Source organism: Phyllostomus hastatus, unplaced genomic scaffold (genome assembly GCF_019186645.2).
Source record: "Phyllostomus hastatus isolate PE091 unplaced genomic scaffold, TTU_PhHast_1.1 phas_scaffold_182, whole genome shotgun sequence".
NCBI lineage: Eukaryota > Metazoa > Chordata > Mammalia > Chiroptera > Phyllostomidae > Phyllostomus > Phyllostomus hastatus.
Window position 1 is genome coordinate 4,656,353 of NW_025334013.1, and position 16,917 is coordinate 4,673,269.

Consider the following 16,917-nt stretch of genomic DNA (forward strand, 5'->3'; position numbering starts at 1 on the left):
ATTTCTCTAGGTAACATTACAGAGGTTAAATATGGCTATATTAAGGGCTGATGGCTGCAATAACCCTGAGTTCCTGAGAAAAACATAACTAAAGTACCTCAGGTTTGTACAGTAGGTTTGTATTTTCAAAGTATTTCCGTATCTATTTTTTTTTTCACTTCAGTGTATGTATTACAGTCCCCATCTGACAGCTAAGGAAGCAGGGCACTGACTGCATCATACTTCAAACCCATGGTACAGGGAGAACCAGGATCCAAGTCTTCTCATGTTAAATAGGAGACATATATTGAGATTATTTATAATGTTATACGCTATCATGGTTCAGGACATTTTGGTGAAGCAAGAAAAAAACATGAATTACGCAGCACATAAATAGTGTGCTTAAAAGACCCAGTGATCAGCATCACACCTCTTAGCAAAATATTGTTTCTAGAGTTATACTGTTCCTCCGTAAGTCACCCAGTTCTCAAATACATATATATGCAACTTAACTCAAATACATATATATGCAAGAATTTTATCTTGGTACTTTTTTAAGGCAGTATCTTAAAGCCAAGAAACAACCGTGAAGTGGAAATGGAAACAGCTATGAGCTGATCTAAATGCTATATTCAAGCCACTCATCCTAAACACACACCGCTGACCACAGTGTCGGTCAGCATCATTTTCAATCTCCCTATGAAGAGCTAAAGGAAAAGAAAATCTAATTAAAAGCCCAAGGAAAAATCTGCTTTAATCAAAACTAAAGCCCAAAGGCCAAGGGACTTTACAGTAGTAAAAAAACCAAAAACGTGGAAAAAATGTAACAAGAAAAGAGATGTCAACGGGGAAAAAAAGAGGAGACATTGTAATTTACAGGACTAAAACTGAACCGATCAAAAATATATTTCCAAACAGAAGTATTGGGTTGGCCAAAAAGTCCAATTATTTTTCCTCCTGTAAAACAGAGGTGCATTTTTCATTTTCACCAGTAACTTTATTGATTTGGACATCTTGAGTATGTCGGCTATCTCCTGCATGGTATAATGTTGATTGTTCTCAATTAATGTCTTGATTTGATCACTATCAACTTCAACTGGTCTACCCAACCGTGGAGCTATGTCCAGCAAGAAATCCCCAGCATGAAACCTCTCACACCACTTTTGACACGTTCGATCAGTCACATCGCATTCTCCAAACATTACACAATCTTTTTTTTTGCATTTCAGTTGTATTTTTACCTTCCTTGAAATAACAGAGCATTCTGTGTCAAAAATGTTGTATGTTTTCTTCCATTTTCACTATTGAAATGGCTACACAAAAACTCACCAATTTTGATAAGCTTTTTTAAGGCATGCTGATATGACAGCTGGCATAATACAATTTAACAAAATTGCTTCAACTGAAGTTAAAAACAGTTAAGCGCTACTATAGCCATTGTATATGGGGGAAAAAACAAACTTTTTGGCCAAACTCAATAGTATAAAAAGATGAAGAAATAATGGAAGGGAGTTAAAAGGCAGAGAGTCACAATTTTAAGAATATTTTACTAAGAAGAACAGGAAACTAAATGTTTGAAGTATTACTTTATAAAATCAAAAGGAAAGAATGAGACATTTGGTTCTATCAAGAGCAAAAGAAAACCATCTACACTGAGCCTCTGCCAACATGTTTTACCAAGTGGAACAACCATACAGATAAGGGTCCCAGACTTGGCCAGTAATAGTCCTTGGCCAAGAGCTGCTGGGGACCCTATTAGAAGGGAGCCAATGCTGGAGGACTCAAGAGCTTACTCAAAAACTCTGTCTAACAAATCACCAATAAGCTTTTCTCCACATTAAAATATCTATGTGAATCATAAAAGAAACGGCACAGACCAGATCTCATCATTACTGTTTATAAGGTGAAACAATGTAATCATGGCATAAATGCACACACCCCTTTAATAGAAATCTCTGAAATAAAAAAATGACCAGTGACTAACAAAGGAGTTGAATAACCCATCTTAAAAAAAAAAAGACCACTTTTAAACACTTAACACATTTTTAAAATCTTTTTACCTCAGAAACCTTTTCACTTCCAATTTCGTAATTAAAATTTTTCAGAAAAAGTTCAAAAGATTGCGTCACCTCTAGCAGTTGGAAATCAGTTTCAAGTACAAGTTATTTAAAAGAAATCACTACCCAACAGTATCAAAGCACTGAGATTCCAAAGCAGTTGTCATGCATAATTCCATTTCAGAACCTAACTAGCCCAACTGCGACAGGTAAGAGAGGCCTACAGACTGGAAAACTAACAGGAAAAGTTGCATTTCCCATTTCATATCTTGGACCTAATAGGCTGATGAGCTTGAAAAGAAAGAAAGGACCTAAGGCCCTGGCCAGGTAGCTCAGCTGGTTACAGCATCATCCCGATACCCCAACATTGCAGATTCGAACCCTAGTCAGGGCACAGCCAAGAAGCAACCAATGAATGCATAACTAAGTGGAACAATAAACTGATGTTTCTCTCTCTCTCTCTCACCCCACTTTCTCTCTAAAATCAATAAAAAGATTTTTAAAAACACCTAATGTTCAGCTTGATAGTTATCTACTACAAATAATAAAGCAAATGGTTAGCACTCAATTTTTAAATAAACGACTAGGATCCACAAAATATATACTTAAAAGGGTAAATTTTATGGTAAGTAACATCTTAATAAAGCGGGAGGGGGGGGAGCACCAGCAGGAGTTAAATAAATAAATAAATGGTTCTTAGAAGTACTAGGTATAACATATAAACCACCTGACTTTATTACTGAGTGATCACACAATGTGTTTTTAAAATTCTGATATATAAAAAGAATATCAACTTCACTCATGGTCAAAGAAATGTAAATTAAGATTAAAATATTGTACACCCTTCACCTGTCAGGTTAGCAAAGATTAAGAATTTTCACAATACCCAGAGTTGATAAGGAGAAATGGAAATCTACACCCTAAAACACTCTTTGTGCACTGGCACAACTTGAAGGGCAAGTCATTAACAGCTTTCAAAATTAAAAATTCACATACCTATTGACTCAGCAAGTTAATGTACAGATATACCTATACAATTGTACAGGTTCAAAGGATTTATAAAAAAAGAATCAGAACCAATTTAAGTGCCATCAACAGGAAATTAAAGTATACATGTACACAATGTCCCACTATGTAGTTGTTAAAAAATGAAAAACAAAAACCTGAGATATCCTGGCTGGCATAGCTCAGTGGATTGAGCACGGGCTGCGAATCAAAGTGTCGCAGGTTCGATTCCCAGTCAGGACACATGCCTGGGTTGCAGGCCATGGCCCCCAGCAACCGCACATTGATGTTTCTCTCCCTCTCCCTCTCCCTCTCCCTCTCCCTCTCTCTCTCTCTGTCTCTGTCTCTCTCTTTCTCCCTCCCTTCCCTCTCTAAAAAATAAATAAAAAATAAAATCTTTAAAAGAAAAAAAACCTGAGATATAACTACAGATATTAGGGCTTGAAAAATAGGGCCTTGAAATACTAAATAAAAATTCAAGATAGTATGTATGTATAGTGTATACACATATGCTTATAAGTACACAGAAAATGGAAAAATACTAGGGGGTGGGTATTACTCTTTTTAGACTGTATAAATGAGATTGTAATAAGCATACATTAATTTTATCATTGTAATTTGTATTTAACTTGAGCACATCAGGGTCTCAAAGTCAGGCACACCACGGTGTCACATCTCCCCGTGTTACCGACCCCACCTGCCTTCCCAGTGCTCTATGGGTCCAGCCAAACCAGTCTTCTTCCTTTGAGCTATCAGCCCAAAGGACTCCCCTTCAAAATGCCCTTACAATTTGATTTGAACAGCTACCAGCAACAGCTTCAAATATAAATTACCTAAGTTGAAAGAACTATATCTGCCCGCATCTGCTACAGAACATTTTAAAAGAATTTTTTTTGAAAAAAGGAAATCGAAACACAATTTAATAGTCTTCATCATAGAAACAGCAAAAGTTCTGTACTCACCACTTGCTAGGCTTTCCAACCTCTGTACCTCTGCTCCAATTTCCTGCCTGAAATCCTCTTTGTTATTTATCACATGCCCAATCCTGCCAATACTTCAAAACACAGGTTAAACACCTCCTCCTACACCAAATCTTCCCTAATGCCCCAGCCAGAACTAATTCTCTTTCTTAAACCACAATAACATCATCTCTTGAGGCACTTTCCTCCACCTACCACTCAATTTAGTACATGTCCCAGTCCCATTACATGACAAAATTTATCAAGGGCACAATCCGTCTTCGTCGTTTTGTAAGCCCTATTTCATACATAAATTAAACTGATATTTCACTAAAGCTTATAAGAATGGCCAGAATCTCCCTGGCTGGTATGGCTCAGTGGTCAGAGTGCCGGCCTGCGAACAAAAGGGTAGCTGGTTCGATTCCCAGGCAGGGCACATCCCTGGGTTGCTGGCCAGGTCCCAGTGGAGGCTCGCGAGAGGCAACCTCTCATCTATGTCTCCCTCTCTCCCACCTCTCCCCTCGCTCTAAAAATAAATAGAATATTTTTTTAAAAGAATGGCAAGAGTCTAAAAATAAAAAGCACAGGCTTCTTATGCATTTATTTTAACTGGTTAATATTTACATATGGCATGAAAGGTAAGGATCCCTCTGTCTCCACCCTCCTCCACAGTGCCCTAGTACTGTATGTCTCCGTAAACGGCAATCATTACGATCAATGTCTTAACACGAGGTGAAGTCCATGGACACTGTAACTTTTTTAACACATTCATAACTTTGGGTCTAAGTTGACAGAAACAATTTATGGCATTTAAGAGTGCATTTATTTATGACAATTATACAATTGCACACATTATATTTGTGCAATTGAAGTGACCAAAGCAGATGTGGTCTCTACCCTTCTGGAGTTTACATAACAGCAAGAAACCCGAGGTTGCAGAGTCCGAGCACAACAGTCAGAAGCCTCTTTTCTAGACCCCAAGTTAACATCCCCATTCTGTCATCATATTCATGTTTCAGACCGAGTGTAATATAATCAGGCCTCAGCTTTGCTCCACTACATAATCGTATACAATCACATTCGACCAGCTGCCTCTCGTAAAAGGCCCGGCTAGGGACCAAACCCAAAACCTAGGCATGTGTCACAACCAGGGATCAAACCCCACGACCTTTTTCACTTTGAGGAAGGACATCTAACCAACTAAAGCCACACCAGTTAGGGCAATGGCCAACTGTTTTTAGTTATTCCTCACAGACCATTAAACCAAGATATTAGAGAGCTAAAGTTACTTACACCAATAAAATGCATCTCTGTCTCTCTCCATCCTCTACCATAAAATCTCTAAAAGGGAATATTAATCCGATTAAGTCAGACTGACTGGACCTTCTTTTTAAGTATGAAGATTAAATGCAGATTAAAAATTACATATATATACATATACATGAGGGTCTGCCATCTTTCTCTTGCTCATTTCTCTCAGACACACTCTAAAAGACTAATGTAATCAAGTAGTGAGATTTAGATGTCAGGGAAATCCCCTACCTAGGCTGCAAGCTTAAGCAATACACTCCAAGTAGTTTACTAGATAGCTATACATTGGTATTTTAGCCAAGGGCTCAATTAATAATAAAATAATACTTTGAGTTTCCCACTTGCCACTGTTCTATTTGTATATATATAAATCTCCTTCAGAAACATCATAATGAAGAAGAACAGCAAAGCTAAGATATCCTGATCATTTATCAACAACCCAAAATGCATCATTACTCCAGGGTCTGTGCCATTCACTTGGTACTTAATCATGTACTGTTTCGTAGCATTTCCTATATTCAAGGAATGGTAAAAATTTTACACTTGATAGGACTAATAGAGAATTTACACAAAACCTCTAGAGCTGACCTATTGGTCCTACCTATCTCTGGTGGTTGAGTGCCACAGACAACAAAAAGAGGGAACATAGTAGAAAGCTAGATCTCTGGATGATGTTAACTATAATAATAAAAATAGGCTAATATTGTCGAGCATGTACTATTTACCAGAGACATTTTAAGCAGTTACTCTGACCCTCACAACAAATTTGTGAAATGAGTACTATTATTATCTCCATTTTACAAATGAGAAAACTGAAACAAAGAAAGGTAAGGAACTTGCCTGAAGTCACAGAGTTAACAAGTAGCAGGCTGGGGATTGAGACTAGAGCTCTTAACCACTTTGCTCCAATAGTAGAAAAGTTAAGAGTGGACAAATACAGATTGATAAATTTTGCATGTCAGTTCCTAAAGGATATCCAAGGAGGGGGCCCTGGCTGGCATGGCTCAGTGGATTGAGCACCAGACTGTGAAGCAAAGGGTAGCCAGTTCAACTCCCAGTCAGGGCACATCCAGCATTGTGGGCCATGTCCCCAGTAGGAGGCGCACAACAGGCAACCACATATAGATGTTTCCCTCCCTCTCTTTCTCCCTCCCCTCTCCTCTCTCTAAAAATAAATAAAATCTTTAAAAAATAAAAAATAAAAAACAAAAGATATCCAAGGAGGCAGAGGGGCAACAGGGATCTGGATCTCAAGAGAGAAAGGAGGACACTTTGGAAGACAATGCCACCGAGGGAGAAGCTGAAGGACAGCATCAGGAAGAACACCAATGTTTAAAATAAAGTTACTATGGTGTCAGATGGATACTAGACTTATCCGGGTGACCACTTTGTAAGTTACATAAATGTCTAATCACTACATTGTACACCTAAAATTAATATAATATTGTATGTTGACTGTAATTAAAAAAATAAAACATTAAAAAATAACAATAAAGTTAACATATTTTAGGTCAAACAGATGATACAGTAAAGTAGTAAGTATTTTAGGAAACTATATATAAAAAACGTATTTCAAATCAAAATATATAATGGTTATAACTGATCTATGAAAACGAAAAAGTAATTTAACTATAATGACCATAGGTTTATGGCAGCATCTGTTTTTATTGTACATTGATCATAGCTTAGGTTTTCATGCAAAATCTTTCAGCAAGAACACTACCTATAACACTGTTCCTATGAAAGAAAAAATCTGCTTTAAAGTCTATCTTCAGACATGCTTTTCAGAGAATATACAATTGTGAAAAGAGACAGCCTAAATAGATGACATTTCAATGATTTTAAGATGTACAATGTTTTACATTTGTACAGCACTAGAGCTGGGACAGGTCTCACACAGTTAAACTAGCAGCATATTTTTTTATTCTTTTTTTTTTAAGATTTTATTTATTTATTTTTAAGGAGAGAAGGGGGGGAGAGAGAGAGAGAGAGAGAAACATCAATGTGCGGTTGCTGGGGGTTATGGCCTGCAACCCAGGAATGTACCCTGGCTGGGAATCGATATTTTTTTATTCTTATGGTACATAAAATAATGGTGCATCTTACTACTGATGGCATCATAGAGTCAATGAACTATGTCTTTCAGAATAAGTCTAACTCCATGTGCAAACATATATATGAACGTAGCTACAGAAAACTTGCTGCCTTCAAGCGGTCTACAATCTAATGGAAAGAATAAGATTAATACTAAGGTACAAATACAAGTAACAAACATTTACACAAAATATAAAGTGATAAAATAAGTGAGAAGGTTAAAGGTCCAAAGAAAAGGTGCTGAATTGGTAGGAAGTAAAGATTGGCCAAACTAAAAAAACTTAAGGGAGTATATATGTACTAAGCACAGTTTTAATTAAAATAGATTAAATCTGATGTAAGAATAGGAAGAAAGTAGGAAATAAATGATATCTCAACAACAGTAGAGGGAAAAGATGAATGTCAGGTTTTGGTCATGTTACTCTCCTCTAAGAATCAGAAACTACCCTCCAGTTAATGTAAAGCACTGCTTGAAAATAACTCATCAAAGCAGAAAACACTTCTTTTTAATCTTCTATATCACTCCCCTTTGAATCCCTCTGGAGGTTTTTAAATAAGCCTACAAATTCTTTGATACTCCTCCTTCAAGAGATGAATCTTAATTCCCTTCCCTTTGTGCATGTGGGCTGGACTTAGTGACTTGATTCTAACTAACAGAATAAGCTGCAAGTGACAGTATGTCATTTCTAAGACTTAAGTCATAAAGACTCCTTTCTCTCTTTCTCTGCCTTCCTCTCTCTCTCTCTCCCTCTCTCATCACTGGTCCTGGAGGAAGACAAATGCCACATCACGAGGTCACTCAAGTAATTATATGGACAGGTCCATGTAACGAGCAACTGAGGATTCCTGCAGAGGCCTTCTGCCCAGAGCCAAGTGTGTGGGCCATTTGGGAGCACAGCCTCTAGCCCCAGTCAGGTCTTCAGATGACAGTAGCCCCTGCAGACCCACTCAGCTAAGCCGCTCCCAAGTAAGCGACCACAGAAACCTTGAGATGAACGTGTTGTCACTAAGCTTTTGCAGCAACTTGTTACACAGCGATACATAACTAATACAATCCCATGGTATTTTGTGTCTCTAAAATACTTACCTTTGTCTTCTAGCAGTTACGTGTATCCCGATGGCCAGCATAGAAACTTCCAGAAGGCTGTTCTCTTCATCTTTACATGCAAGGTTTACCTCACTGAATTGCATAGTTAAGTACTTGTTGTTGTTTTTATTTGTTAAAAGATTCTCATGAGTACCTATCAGTGGACTACAAGTATCCTAAAATGAAGTTTTTAAACCTTGAATAAGAGCATAGTTACCAGAGTGGGGTGAAAAAGAAAAATATTGATTTGACTGATCTCATTGAAAATGGAATGAGGGAGCCCTGCTAGTGTGGCTCAGTAGATTTAGTGCCAGCCTATGAACCAAAGGGTCTCTGGTTCAATTGCCAGTCAGGGCACATGCCTGGATTACAGGCCAGGCCTCTAGTAGGGGGCATGCAAGAGACAACCACACACTGATGTCTCTCTCCCTCTCTTTCTCCCTCCCTTCCCCTCTCTCTAAAAATAAATAAAATAAAATCTTTTTGAAAAAGAAAAGTAAATGGAATGAGGGATAATGAATGCAACAATCAAAAAAATTCCAAAATGACATATGTATAAGGTAGAAAAAGCAGTTATATTGTACCCCTGAAGAACTAGAGTACAAAACTTGCTTAAAGAAAGATACAGTATGCAGCAGCAAAGCATTATAATACCAACACTGAGAACTTCATTATTAAGGAGAAAAGGACAAGACACTTACTTAAGAAAGGATTAATTTTACATGTGTTTCACAAACTGTTCTGTAGAATATTAGTTTCTGAAAAAAGGTTATAGCATTCTTTGAGGAAGGGAAAAAAAACAAGCAAACCAAATAAACAAACAAAATGTCCTCTATATTCTACAGGACATTCCTGAGGCTTTAAGGTGCTAATGTGCATTACAAATTGATTACAGAACACTTGTAGCATATTAGTATGCTATGAATATGGTTTGGGAACACTAACTTGGGTAGGCAGATAGGCAGACAGGCAGATGGATAGATCCACAGAAAACAAAAGGACAGTAAGACAAAAATGTAATAAAGTGATCACACCTAAAGAGATGATAACTGACTACCAGTTATAACTATACAGAGTTTCTTAACACAAAATAAACTATTAGATAATGCCCTGACTCTTGTGATTGAGTGGGATGGATGTCATCCCACAAAGTGAAAGGTCATCAGTTCAGTCTGGTCATGGCACATGCCTGGGTTGTGGGCCAGGTCCTGGGTAGAGGCCATACGAGAAACAATCTATCAATGTTTCTCTCCCTGTGTCTCTAAAAAATAAATAAAATCTTTTTTAAGATTTTATTTATTTTTATTTTTAGACAGAAGGGAAGGGAGGAAGAAAGAGAAGGAGAGAAACATCAATGTGCAAGAGATACATCAATCAGTTGTGTCTCACATGCTCCCTACCTAGGACCTAGCCTGCAACCCAGGCATGCACCCTGACCAGGAATCAAGTCAGCAACCTTTCAGTTCACAGGCTGGCACTCAATCCACTGAGCCACACCAGCCAGGGCAATAAAACCTTTTTAAAAAATAAAAATAAACTATTAGAGCCCTGGCTGGTGTGGCTCAGTAAACTGAGTGCTGGCCTGTGAACCAAAGGGTGCTGGTTCGATTCCCAGTCAGGACACATGCCTTGGTTGCAGGCCAGGTCCCCAGTAGGGGGTGCTCGACAGGCAACCACACATTGATATTTCTCTCCCTCTCTTTCTCCCTCCCTTCTCCTCTCTAAAAATAAATAAAATATTTTTAAAATTATAAAAAACTATTAGATAAGCTATCAAAAGCAACAATAGCCACATAGTGTCAGGGAAAATGAAGATGATAAAAATATGATAGGATATATAAGAAAAGAAATTCCCTTTCCATAGGCCATGGCTTAGAATGCCTCCCATTCCTGGGGCTCCTACTATGTACCTCTTGAGAGATGGCTTGAAAGGGTGAGCACCCCACCATATGGAAGGCCGGTAGGTAGCTTAAGAGGTGGTCTGTCCCCAAACCCTTAACTAAGTGATGATAACTAACAACCCATGTGCTCTCTCCTGGGAAGTATTAATTAAAGGCATAAAGAGTGGTTAGGAGTTGAAGTGAAAGCAGCAGCATAAAGATATAAAGAAAACTTAAGAGATAAAACAGTGAGTGAATACAGAGGAGTAGGTGGGCCAGCTCTGGCTGTTCAGTCCAATCTGAACAACCTTTTGTGGTAGCCCTGCCAGAGAGCACAGGATTGCAGACGATGATGCCCTTCTAGTCACATTCAATGTCCAACACATAATGACAGAGGAGGGGAGGGAAAGAGGAATGAGGGGCAGGGGAAACACAGGCTCTGGGTTTATTAAGGAGCATTCAGTTTAAATTCACCTGAATGATGTTTTCATATACCTAACACCTTTTTAAGTCAGTGTAGCCAGGATCTGCCCAGGGAGGGACAGGTTTCTAGGACCTTCCCAGGCAGCTTCTCTGAATTCATACATGTAGACACATGTCCACATTCTCACCTGCTCCCACTCCCCCTAAACTGTATTCACCCCACAAATGTTAAGTGCTGCCACCACTCTCCTCCACCTCCACCCCCAGAAGAAGGAACAGGGTCAGAAATCAGATCTCTGGTAGCCTGGTGGACATGCATAGGTGTCCATAAATGTGTATGTGCATGCTTTGCTGAGAGTGTGTGTGTGTGTAGCCATGTGCTGCAAAGGGTTTTTGTGGGAATGACTCTCCTCTCCTGCTGCATGGCCATGCTTGGCACACAAGCTCCCTTTAAGGTTAGTCCAGGCCCACAGGGTAAAAAACACTGTCTCCTTTAAAGTGGTGTCCTTTTGCTACACACAGCCTGGACAATCTTACACAGCCCTAGCACTTGGGTATGGCTCAACAAAGTCTTTCTGCTAAGGAGGCAACAAGGTGATCTTGTCACCCACTAAAGCTGGATGGGACCCCTAACAGTATCCCAGCATCCATGAGGCCCATCTGAACCTGGAGTTGTTTTTCTGTGAGGCCTGCTCTCAAGGATTACATTTTTGTTCCACTTTTCCCCAACACCTGAGATGATCTGAGAGACTTTCTGCTTGCAACCAAAGAAGCCTAACCAAAACCCTTACAAATCACATGTATAACTAGTTTAAAATTAGGGCCTGATCCATGGCTTTAACTTCTGATGCAAAAGCCCAAGACAAACAGGCTGTGAGGATTCCTTAAACACGAAGTACTCAATGAATCAGAGAGCATATCACTTTGATATTTCACCATATAGGGAAAAAAGTCAACAGTTAATTATATTGTTTATGGTTGATGACATACTGGCAAATTTCACCAAATAAAAACAACAATTTTACACTGGCACAAATAATTCACTTTACAAAAGGTATGCTTGTTTAATTGATTTGAGAGAGAGAGAGAAACTGATTTGTTGTTAAACGTCTTAATGCATTCATTAGTTGATTCTTGTAATGTGTCCTGACCAGGGATTGAACCTGCAACCTTGGCACATCGGGGACAACGCTCTAACCAACTGAGCTACACAGCCATGGCCCAAATAAAGTTCTTATATGAGCTGTTTTACCTGGCCTAGTTACCTAATATACAGACATGTGTTACATCTCACATTGCTTGGCACACCAAGTTAATTACACAAATCAAAATTCCAACCAAAACTCCAAACTAGTAAATGTAGTTAGTATTTGAGAATTTTTCAGTTTTGTGATCAAATATTCATTAAAATGGCTTAAGCAATCTTAACAATTTTCTAACACATAAATGCTCATTTCTCCTCATTATTTAAGAAACATTAGAACACTGCTAGATAAGAAACCAAGCACAAGTCAACAAACTCACCAAAATCACACTCAAATAGGACAAGCAAAGCTATATAAATCTGTAATAATTACCAAGACACTAATAATTAACAATCACTTCCATCTGATTCAAGAGGAATTCCTGGTTGCTGAAAACCCGTATGAACAACCAGAGTACAGCATTATCAGAAACTGATTATGTAAGACAATAGTGCATTGTTTCAGGGTGTGCAAGTACGTGTAATGAAGTTCATGGCTATGTTACACTAATGACTCACTTAAACATCTGAATTCTCTGCTATCTTAACCTTCGTACCAACTGCAAGAGTAGCTGCCAAAAGCAGTTAGTAGGAAAGCACACAACCCCAAAACAACTGCATGCACACAACTCATTTTACTACTTAAACGTTTTTTTGATTACTGAGATTTGAACAAGATGTTAAAGATTCAAAACTAATTTTAAAAGTAATGAATGCTTACTAAATCCATAATAATATTCAACATGCACTGGTTTTTAGAAAGGCATAGATATTTTCCTATGTGTGTTTTTACAGCATCTGGCATATTTCTGTCCAGTTACTGTCCCACTTTTTTAAAACTTTTTTTCCTAACCAATAAGTCAAACTTGAAAAAAATAACTGGTGCACAGGTTTCTTGATTTGGATTATGTTGCGTTTTGCATTGGTTCTAGTTACTCTAATTACCTTGAAACAAAACACTGGCAGAGACTATATTGGACTGAAATTACCTGACTCTATACCTATTGAATAAATAATACATTTCAACTGTTCATATTCCATTGTAAAAAATATACAACTTAGAGATTTGTTGTACGTTTTGTAACCAAAGTGAATCAGAAATCACATTTCTATGAGTAGCCAGTGTGAGACAGAAGATAGTTATTCTACACTGAGTTCTCCTTGATACTACAAATCTCTCTAAACAGTTTATTACATTAAAACAACAGAGATAGGATAAAATGTGTCATAATAAAAACCCTTCCAGGCATTGATCAAGCAGATTATCTCTGAAACTACACCTTGGTTTAGAAGCCTTTGAACAGGAATTTGGCCTGTGTTAGTCTATGTACACACTTGTTTCATATTTTCTCTTCTAATTTTTTAAATCTAATCCACAGAATAAGTCATTCTATCAATGTATTTATGTTTACATGACTATTAAAAACGATTCCAATGCAACCCATTACACCTGCAAAATTGCTGATTTTAGTGAGCTCCTCCCCTACCCCCTCCATCCTCTATCTGCCTCACCCCACTTCCTCACCGCCACACACACACCTTCCCCCTGTTAAATCCAAGAGGAAACTCTGGGTCCAGCGCTAGGATTTTTCTTTCTATAGAGTAGGTCTATTTGACTGTTTATTAATGATACTGAAAACTTTTTAAAGACTGATAATGCATACACAATTTTCCACACCAAAAACACAAATAAATCCCCCATTTTAAAATTTCGAGACAAACTAAATTTCCCATAAAAGACAAAAGAATATCAATTCAAAGTCCTTAGAAGTCACAATGACAATAGAACAAATTAATGTCAAGACACAGCCAATAACATAAAAACCCTCCATGCAACCGTGCCTGTCAAAAAGCATCTGTATTAGCAGCTCATGGAAGTGGCATGTGCAGAAAAACACTGCAACTGCATTCAAAAGAAAATCATTAGGCCTCAGCCATTAATCCCCGCCCACACTCTTCGTCTGGCTCCTTCAAAGCAATTAACCAGTAGAAGGCGCTATTCTGCAACGCACCAGCATACACACACCAGCCTCCATCCTCGGCCCAGAGCTGGATTTACCCCAGATGGACTCTCTTGGCCCATTCCCTGTCCAGTGTTCAAAGGAAGCTTCTACACTAGCCCCAAAACAGAAAACCAGATCTTGTCTTACAAGGCCCCTATCTATAAAACAAAACAAAACAAAACACACTGATGGCTCAATAGCTAGCAAACCCATCAAACCACCAGACCACTAATATGTCAAAACATACTTTGCTAAACATTAACCTCAAATACGTGCTTAATAACCTTAACTAAAACAACCTACTTCTACCAAGAAAAAACGACCCCCATCACATTCACTACAAGAGTCAACTGAACAAACCACCGTCCCCAACAAAGTCATGGCAATTAGCAATGTGAAAGCTGTCAGGCCACGACACATGAAGAGGGATTTTATCTTTACACACACACACACATAAGAAAGAGCAGCAGAAGCCGGGGCTGCAAAGGGAAGAAACGAAGACGCAGAAGAGAAGTCTGAACATGTTTTTGAGAGTCCTTCAGTTTCCAATGCACTCTTCTTGCCTCTACAAGGTTGAGGGGAAAGGCCAGGCGTGAGGTAGGTGAGAGCAAGCCGAAAAAGACATGCACCCACCCCTTCCCCCATCTCTCTCCTCTCCCAAAAAGAGCCGTGCTGGTCTGTGCAAACCCAGTCCCAAATATGGGAGAGAGAGTGGATGTGTGTGTGGAGAACAATGAGCCCTCAGCCTGGCAGTGTGTGTGTCTGTGTGCGCGCTTCTGCCTCTTTTCCCTTCGACCTCAGCAGCAGCAGCAGCAGCAGCAGCGAGCGCTGGAAGCCAGCCTTCCACCCAGCCTGGGCCCTCCAAAACCAAGCCTGCTTTGTAATTTACGGTGGCATGAAGTCAGCCAGCAAATCCATGGAAGGAAACCGCTGCCCAAAGATGATTTTATTATTGTATAGATCCATCCTCTCTCCCCTCCCCCAACAGACTGAAGAATCCAGGGTGTACACCAGACAAAAAGGTCTCTCTCTCTTATGAAAAGCAGTATCAAAACTGTTTCAAATCAAAGCACATGACGCATGAATTTGGGTTCCATTGAAATGTTTGTTTTGTAATTCACCAAGTGCCTCTTTTACCAGTTACCTTCATTGTGTTTAAAAAACTGCTGCGGAGAAGGCTATTTCAGGATTCACACAAAACTACTTTCTAAATGTACCTTAAAATAGCGACGCACACTGAAACGTTTAAGGCACCCAGTTCCTCAAGGACACATTATGCTCAGATCAATGTCTGAAGTCTGTAGTCCAGAAAAACTGTGAGCAACCCCTGGAAAAGAGGCAGGGGGAAATGACAATTCCACAATGAATCATTCTGTTTCCCTTTTAGCAACTTCTCGAGCAACCCGTTTCAAAGGAAACCTGCAGGACTTTCCCCCTCTCCACACACACACACACACACACACACACACACCCTGCATGTAAAACTACTTCTCTTCTTTCCAAAGCCTTCAAAAAAAATAAAAATAAAAATAAAAATAAAAATAGAGCCGCTCTCTGTCCGAGAGCGTAACTGAAACACGGCGAGAAGAATCCTGGTCTGCTGCAAGTGATCGGGGTTTCATAATTTAGTAAAACCCCACAGAGCCGGGGAGCGGAGCTTGAGAGCACAAAGAGCGGGTCATCTCCCAAGGCGGAAAGGGGTACTTGCAAAGTCCTCCCCTAAGACCCCCCCAAACCCACACACATTTCCAGAAACGTGCCGCTGCAGCCCCGACTGCCTCCTCCTCTCCCCGGCTCGGCCCAGGATCTAGTCACATGAAGCAGTTCACCCTCAGACAAGTCCAACGAGAGCACGAAGGAGCAGCCAAGAAAGAGCAGGGGTCAGCCGGCGAGTGGGACAGTGACCTGGCCCGACCCGGGCCGGCGCCGGCGCTCGGACCCCCGGGGGGCGTGCGCGGCGCCCCGCCGGCCTCCGCCTTCGGGCTCGCACCGGACGAGGACCCCACGCCCACCTCCAGCCCGCCCCGCGCCCCCCGCGCCCAGAAAAGCAAGCAGACGCCACGCGCGGCCAAGTTGGACTCTTACCTTCCCCCGACGCGCTACACCATCAATGGAGGTGTGTTCGGCCGGCTCCCGGGAAAGTGGGGGGACGCGGCGGGAGGCCCGCGGGGCTGGGGGCCGCCGGGCTCTGGCCGAGGAGGGGCCGGCCGCGGCGGGGACGGAGGCGGGGCTGCAGGGGCTTCCCTCCAGGGACCTTCCGAGCAGTCTCCACCAGCCTCCCGGCTCCTCGCTCCGCCGGTCTCTCAGGAGCGAGAGCCCAGGATCATGTCTGGTTTTGTTTTCCTGAGGGCGAGGGGGCTCCCTGAGGAGGAGGATTTTTTTTTCTTGGCCTCCACTAGGAGAGGAAATGAGGCAGAGACAATGTGGGAGGCGAGCGAGGGGAGGAGGAGGCGGAGGTGAGACCCGAGCCGGGCGAGAGTCTCGGGAGTGCGGGAGGACGACGAGGCTGGGAGCGCGGGGAGCGGCTCGCGAGCATCTGTGGGAGCAGCGGCACCTCGGCGATGGAGGCCGAGCCGCGGCGGGGTTGCTGCACCGACCCACCGCCCACTCCGCGCTCGGGGCCGGCCCACCTCGCAGTATCGCGCCTCGCCATTGGTCTGTTCTGGCGTGACGCATGCGAGGGCGGGGCCAATGGGAGGTGGAGGGGGCAGGGCTTCTCTCTCGCTCGCTCTCTCAGTCTCTCTCTTTTTTTTTCCTTTTCTAATAAAATAAGCAGAAGAGAAGCTGGGGAGCGGCTGGCTTCTGGCAACGCAGTGGATCGGGCTCAATTGCGCACTCCAGGAGGCGGCCGGGCGGTGGGCTAGGCCCCCCCTCGC

At 41.1% G+C, this 16,917-nt stretch overlaps 1 protein-coding gene across 5 annotated transcripts in view; it reads right to left on the bottom strand.

Annotated features, from left to right (window-relative positions):
• Positions 1 to 16,619, bottom strand: part of RERE (arginine-glutamic acid dipeptide repeats) — a 397,572-nt gene extending 380,953 nt beyond the window's left edge. For 3 of the 5 annotated variants that reach the window (XM_045858989.1, XM_045858987.1, XM_045858988.1), the window contains exon 1: positions 16,127 to 16,619. The gene's annotated coding sequence lies outside the window, so the exon portion shown is untranslated. The remainder of the gene's footprint in view (positions 1 to 16,126) is intronic. The other 2 variants (XM_045858991.1, XM_045858990.1) reach the window with 2 other exon arrangements.
• Between the last annotated feature and the right edge of the window lie 298 nt (positions 16,620 to 16,917).